Source organism: Lepus europaeus, chromosome 18, assembly GCF_033115175.1.
Source record: "Lepus europaeus isolate LE1 chromosome 18, mLepTim1.pri, whole genome shotgun sequence".
NCBI lineage: Eukaryota > Metazoa > Chordata > Mammalia > Lagomorpha > Leporidae > Lepus > Lepus europaeus.
Window position 1 is genome coordinate 66,760,846 of NC_084844.1, and position 7,481 is coordinate 66,768,326.

Below are 7,481 nucleotides of genomic sequence, written 5' to 3' on the forward strand. Positions count from 1 at the left end.
TGTTCCAGGAGCAGGGTCACCAGTACCACTGAGGGGAATAAGGCCAGCCCCACAGGGAAAGAGGTGGAGCCTAGGGCTGTAGTCACTGCTGGATACAGGGACCCGTGGCTGTGAGGGCCAAGTGGCTCCCTGAAGGACCATGTCCACCAAGGCCAGTGAGTGCACCTCTGGTGTACTTCTTGTTGCTATCAGAAGATTACCCACGTGTGATCTCCTGAACCTTGCTGGCTTGAGGCCTCAGCCCACACATAACTCAGCTCACCCCTTGGCTGCCTAGAATTAATCTCAGCACCAAGTATGACCCACAGCACTGCACAGTGCAGGACATGGCAGTGAGCATGGCCTCAAGGTCATGAAGGTCAAAAAGCCGCACCACTGACCCTGAGCCAAGCAACCTAAATGTGCTTGTCTCTCTCAACGCCTGCACACCAGCCTGCTTTCATGACCAACTTCATTATGACAGAAGAAAAATGTCAGTAAAACTGGGAAAAAAATGGGAAAAGCCACTGTAACAAAACCATGTGTGGAAATAGTGAAGGTGATAAACATCTATCCACTCAGGTTGATCAAGAAAAAGTGAAAATGCACAAATTATGAATGAAGAAAAGCATGTGATATTAGTACAAATTCTTGAGATATTAATACAGATTTTCATGAAGAACCATGCTAACATAAATAAAGTAGAAAAGTTCCTTGAAAGATAAACTCAGTCAAGAAGAAATTCACCACCTGTATTAACAAATATCTCTAAAGTAAAATACAGAGTTACAAATCTTCCTAGAAAGCATCACCTGGCCCAGATATCCTCACTGATACATTCTTCCAATATTTTAGAAAGAAATTATGTAATTCTGCATGCTTTTCAAAAGATGAGGAGGAATACATCTGAACTACTCCTATAATGAATATTATCCTGAAAAACACAGTGATTGAAAAAAATCAAATTTCCTCATGAGCAATAATGTAAAAATCCAACCAAATTTTGAAATAATTAAGATATTCTCATATAGGTGAATGTATGAGTGAACTGTGTTGTATCATTCAGAAAATAGTTTATTGCTAAAAGGAAATGAGCTAACAAATCATGAAAACACACAGAGGAATCTTTGGTGTATTACCAAGTAAAAGAAGTTGACGTGAACAATTATACGTGCTCATCACTATGTGACATTTCAGAATGGCACAATTATGAATCTAGTAAAAAGATTAGTTGTTGACAGGATTGTAGAGGGAAGAAATGGGTGACTGGGCAGATAAAATTTTAGAGTAATGAAATGCTGTATAATAAAATGGTGGACACACATTATTATAACTTTGCATGAATTCATAAAGTTTTCAATACAAAATCCTAGTGTCAATTATGGATTTGAGGTGATAATGATGTAACAAATGTAATCATAACAACTAAACTACACTGGCCAGGTTCATATTAATAAGAGGAGTGACTATGCCACTGTGGCAGCAGATATTTTTGGAAAATCTCTTTACCTTCATCTTAATTTTAATATGAACCTGAGATATCGCTAAAGATAAAATGTATTAAAAATTTAGGACATCAGTCTCTCTTGGCTCCCTCTGTCCGCGGCTGGGCACGCCGCGCTCTCCTAAAGGTGGACCTCAAACTCCAGCAGCTCGACGTCTGGGCCAGCTTCCGTGGCCAGGTCCTGGGACTGCTGGACTGGGACATGGGGAACAAGGCCTTTCTGGCCTTCACATCGCACCTGCCTATGGCTGAGCAGAACCTTGCCAGGTACAGGCTTCAAATAGTGGAACCACCAAGGTTACCCTTGGAGAAGAAGCCCCGTGCTGACAGAGATGGTCCAGAGTTTGAGCCCAACCTGTGGATGTGGGGGAACCCCAACATCGTGTACCCACCGGGAAAGCTGGAAGCCCAAGGGGCTAGCGAGAAGGAACCGGCGGGCGCGGTCCCTCGCCCTCGGCTGCCCTGCCATCAGGAAGATGCCTGCTGCCAAGAGGCTGCGGGGCCGGGCACTGTCGCCTTCCTCCCCCGAGCAGTCTCCGTCGCCAAAGCACTTTTCGTCTTCCCCCAGCAGCTGGGAGCTCACGGAAAAGGAGGAGGCCGAGGACAAGGATGACAGCTCCTGTGTGGCTCTCCTGTCCCCTTACAAAAGGGCCCCCCTCCAGAGCCCGAGGCTTCAGCAAGCCAGCAACCAGGAGGGGAGGCTCTGGCCCCGGCCCCCTCTCAATTACTTCCACCTAATTGCCCTGGCGTTAAGAAACAGTTCCCCTCGTGGCCTCAACGTGCAGCAGATCTACAGTTTGACTTGACAACACTTTCCGTTTTTCCGAACGGCTCCGGAAGGCTGGAAGAACACCATCCGCCACAATCTGTGTTTCCGAGACAGCTTTGAGAAAATGCCGGTCAGTAAGCAGGCTGAGGTCAGCGCCTGGCCCTGCTCCTGCCTCTGGAAGTTGACTGAGGAGGGACGCCACCGCTTTGCCGAGGAGGCCCGCGCCCTGGCTGCCAACCAGCTGGAAAGTATCCAGCCAGTGCATGAGCCAATCAGATATGATGCCCTTCCTCTTTGACCTTTTTTTTTTTTTTAAATTTTAAGAATCATGTATTTGGAAACACCTCTTAAATATCTAACATGGTGTAGTTTGTTTAGCCAGTAAACTTAAGCACAACCATCTAAAATGTTTTTAGTTTCTTTCTACCAACACGTTTAAAACATATGATACACAGATTCAGGTCACACAAATTAAAATGTATCTTTGATTGATTTTAGCAGCTTAAATTTATGGACAATCTTCTCTATAAGCCATTTAAAATAAAACTCTTAATAAAATTTCCCCATGTGGACATACAATATGTACACACATATAACATAGCATAATAGACCAATATAGCAATCTTAATAATAGCTTTTAAAATCTTTAACTCTTTTTGTAGACATGATAGTTATCTTAATGAGAAAGCCCCAGAGGCCTAAAGGGTTAAATACTTGTAAAATCCTACAGGTGCTTTCAAAAATACTGTGAAGTAAGCAAGTGCCTCTTGTTGGTTGATGAGTTTATAATTTTAAACATGGCAACTTAAAGTCTTTTGTCATCCACAGTTATATATGATGTGCTGCTCATAAAACTTTAGTTTTAGCGTTGTTGGTTCTGTGTTTAGCTGTCCTCCTATAGGTTCCTATGGACTTTTTCCAGCCACTTCTATTGTATTCAGTACTTTGGGATGGCTCTGTAAACAGATGAAGCCAATAATGTATTAACAGTACCAACTGAGAGAAAGTATGGTTAACTGAGGTTACTTCCTCTTTGACCTTTGATGCCGCAAAGCAAGTCCCCTGCCTTATTAAAGTTGCCCCCAGCAGCCTTGTGTGGATATGTGTGTGTAGTCTCTGAAGATGGGGTGAAGGGCAGAGGTGCAGTTCCAGCTCGGGGTGGGAAGCAGCCCACGCGTGCTCCCAAGGCAGTGGGGCAGCTGCTGGCATGCAGATGCCACGCTTGTCTCGGAGGAGGAGAGTCCTCGCCCTTCGCCAGACCTGAGCGAGTGCCCATTTTCTGGATTTTGAAGATAACCTTGGGAGATGCTGGCTTGTGGCAGGCAGCCCTGGGAGCACCACCTACTTGTTCAGCTAACATTGTTAAGCTGCTACTTAACGAACACATAGGACTTCAGGGCCCTGGGACAGTTTCTGCTCTGCGCCCTGGTAGCTGTGACAGGGGTAAAGGCAGGTGCCAAGGCAGCAGAGGGGGGCAGTTTTAGGGAGAGGCTACCTTTGTTTGGAATTTTTGATCAGTAAAGGGTAATATGAAGAAAAAGAATTTAGGACATCAAATTCAATAAATAAGCTAAATAAATGACTAAGCAAATGGGATACATTCCAGGAATGCAGGGCTTGTTTAACACTAACACCATGATTAATTTTATTATGGTATTAATTATATGAAAGAGAAAAACTGCAGGGTTACTGTTATCTCACTCCTATTGGGGATGCCGGACACCCTGGTCCAGGACTCTCTCTCAGTATAGAAATAAAGGGCTGAGTCCAGGAGTGTGCAAAGCAAAAGTGAATTTACTGTGTGGAAAGGAGTACAGACTCCCGAGAGAGAGGAGGGGCTCAAAGCTGGGAGTCCATTATCAGAGGAGTGAGCCTGTTTTTGAGTTTTCAGTTTTAGCCTTTACCATTATTCATGGGGTGTTTTTGTTTTGTTTTGTTTTGTTTTTTTGTGGGGGACAGGCAGAGGTTCCTGTTTTAGGACTGCACCTCCTACTTGAGTCTACTTTTGACTGGACCCTTGGCTGTATTCCAAAGGGCAGAACATCTTTGACCCACATTGTGACATATGGTTGCTAGGCAGGGGGTCTTTGTTTAAGGTTCTGAACACATGAGCTTTTTGGTGAAAAAATTTTCTGTGGCTAAGGTAGGTGGGACTTGGCTCATGTGGGCCATCAGCATTAAATACCTCATCCTGTTTCATGGCCTGAACATGCAGGTGAGTGTCTGTGAGATGGGATAACTTCAGTCAGAGTAAAGGTAAGTCTCAAGATGGAATCTGAGTTCCTGTCACTGTTTTCTGCCCTTCCCAAGGCCTGAGGCAGCTTTCCTAGTCTATCCATGGCTGGGTAGGGGTGTCCAGTCCCTATAACTCCTCAGTGGATAGAGGCCTTTGACAAACTTAACAATCTTTCCTGACTTCACAAATCTCAGGAAACATAAAATACAATGACTTCATCAGCATAAGAAAGAGCATGGATAACAAACTCCAGAAAACATAATTAATGACAGAAATTAAAATACTTTACCTTTAATATCAGAAACAAGATAATAATTTGTTTTCACTACTGTTATTCAACATTGTAGTTAAGATTCTAGTCGGTATGCTGAGGCAATAAAAATAAATAAAAGCAGTCAAGTTGAAAGGAAGAAGTGAGGATCTCTATTCACAACAATGACCACAAAATAGGGGGGCAAATTCTCCATCTTCATACTCTCACTTGTAGGCCAGCTTTAGGCTTCAGTAATAAAGTTTTATTGGAACACAGATATGCTCATTAATTTATTTTTTATGGATGCTTTAATACTAAAGTGATAAAAAGTTGTCACAAAAATTGTATTGTTACAAATGAGAAACATTTACTATCATTAGTAAGACAGTAGTTTAAGAGAGGAAACAACTGACAACCTTTGGTCTATACAAAAATTCTGATGCATAAGCCAAAATTGTAATGAGCAACAAGTGAGTTTAGTAAAACTAGAAGATACAAAATCAATACAGAAAAATTAAATACATTTCTATATACCAGCAATAGAAATCAAAATTTTAGAATCACCACTATTTCATTTAAAATATAAAATATACATCTGATGAAATATTGACAGACCTACAAAAACAACTTAATATTCATATGAAATTAAATATTTCTAAGTGGGAAGAGACATTTTAATAAAAAAAATCTCAGGATTTATCTTAACATTACTTTATAGACTCAACAAAATCTCAATCCCCTTCCCAGCAAGCAATCTGATTATTTTTTAAAATAACATGCTGATATACACTCATGGGAAAGTAACCCTGAAAAAAATAATAAAATTGGAGAGATGACTACAAGAATTATAAATTTATACTAATCTAAAGTGTGACAGAAAAATGGAACACAAAAGAAGATCCATAAAAGATCAAAACACAGTAAACAGGTTTTCTACAGAATCGCAATTGCAATGCAGGGGAGAAAGTATAGTCTTTTCAATTATGGTGCTGGCACAATATGATATTAATTTCCAAAAGAAATTTCCACTAACAAACATATAAAAAATTCATGACATATCTAACTGCAGTATGAAAACTATAATACTTACAGGAAAAAAAATCATAGAAGATTTTTGTGAGTTTAGGTTAAGCAAAGATTTCCTAGATATGACAAAAAATATAATCTATAATTGAACAAAAAGGATAAATTACCCCAGCACACAGGGTCTTTGTGATTTTTATTTTTATTTTCCTAATGACTAGTGATCCTGAATTTTATGTCTGTTGGCCATTTTTATTTCTTCCTTTGAAAAATGCTTGTTCATGCAATTTGTCCATTTTTTAACTAGAGTGTGTTTTGTTGTTAAATTTCTTGAGCTCCTTATGTATTCTGGATATTAATCCATTATTGGATGCATATTTTGCAAATATTTTCTCCCATTCTGTTGATTACCTCTTCATTTTGTTGTTTCATTTTTTGTACAACAACTTCTCGCGTGATATAATTTCATTTGCTTCTGGGCTCTTACCCTAGAATTCTTTGCCTAGGCCAATGTGTTATAGACTTTCTTCTATGTTTTTCTCTAGTAATGTGATGTTTTGGGTATCAGGTTAGATGCTTGATCCATTCTGAGTTGGATCAAACTGGTTTCAAACTTCAGCATGTGAAAATCCAACTTTCCAAATACCCTTGTAGAAAAGGCTGAATTCATTTTTAAAATATTATTTACTTACTTTCTTATTTATTTATTTATTTAAAAGGCAGAGATACAGAGAGAAAAAGCGAGAGACACACACACACACACAGAGAGAGACAGAGAGACAGAGAGATATCTACTGATTCTCTCCCCAAATTGCTTGGCTGCAACTGCCAGGGCTGGGACAGATCAAAGCCAGGAGCCTGGAGGCTCTTCCCGGTCTTCCACATGGGTGCAAGGGCCTAACGTGCATTAGCACAAAGGTGATTGGAAGTTAAACAGCTGGGGCTTGAATCGGCATCCATATGGGATGCATAAACTGCAAGTGAAGGCGTAACCTTCTATGCCACACACGCAGTGCCAGCCCTGAAGAGACTGAATTCTACCAAACTTTAAAGGAAGGAACAATCCCCACCCTTATTCAAAACAATTGAAAGGGATAGAATCAATCCAAATCCATTCTTTGAGACCAGCATTACCCTAATTACAAAATCAGATAGATGCAATAAAAAAGAACTATACACCAATATCCCTAGTGGATCCTGATGCAAAAATTCTCAATAAAATAGTATCAAATAGGCCAGCACCGTGGCTCAACAGGCTAATCCTCGGCCTTGCAGTGCCAGCACACGGGGTTCTAGTCCCGGTTGGGGTGCCGGATTCTATCCCGGTTGCCCCTCTTCAAGGCCAGCTCTCAGCTAGGCAGCGGAGGATGGCCCAAGTCCTTGGGCCCTGCACCCACATTGGAGGCCAGGAGAAGCACCTGGCTCCTGGCTTCAGATCAGTGTGATGTGCCGGCTGCAGAGGCCATTGGAGGGTGAACCAATGGCAAAAAGGAAGACCTTTCTCTCTGTCTCTCTCTCTCACTATCCACTCTGACTCTCAGAAAAAAAAAAATAGTATCAAATAGAATCCAGCAATACATCAACAAGATTATCTACCCAAGATAGAATTTATTCCAGGGATGCAGATTTACATATGTAAATCAATAAATGTGTTATTTAAAATCAACAAAATGAAAGATAAAGCCATATGATTATCTCAATAGATGCAGATAAACAT

The 7,481-nt window shown here is 40.9% G+C and overlaps 1 pseudogene; it reads left to right on the forward strand.

Moving 5' to 3' along the window:
* Window positions 1–1,685: 1,685 nt before the first annotated feature.
* Window positions 1,686–2,554, forward strand: LOC133746936 (forkhead box protein R1-like; annotated as a pseudogene).
* The last annotated feature ends 4,927 nt before the right edge of the window (window positions 2,555–7,481 follow it).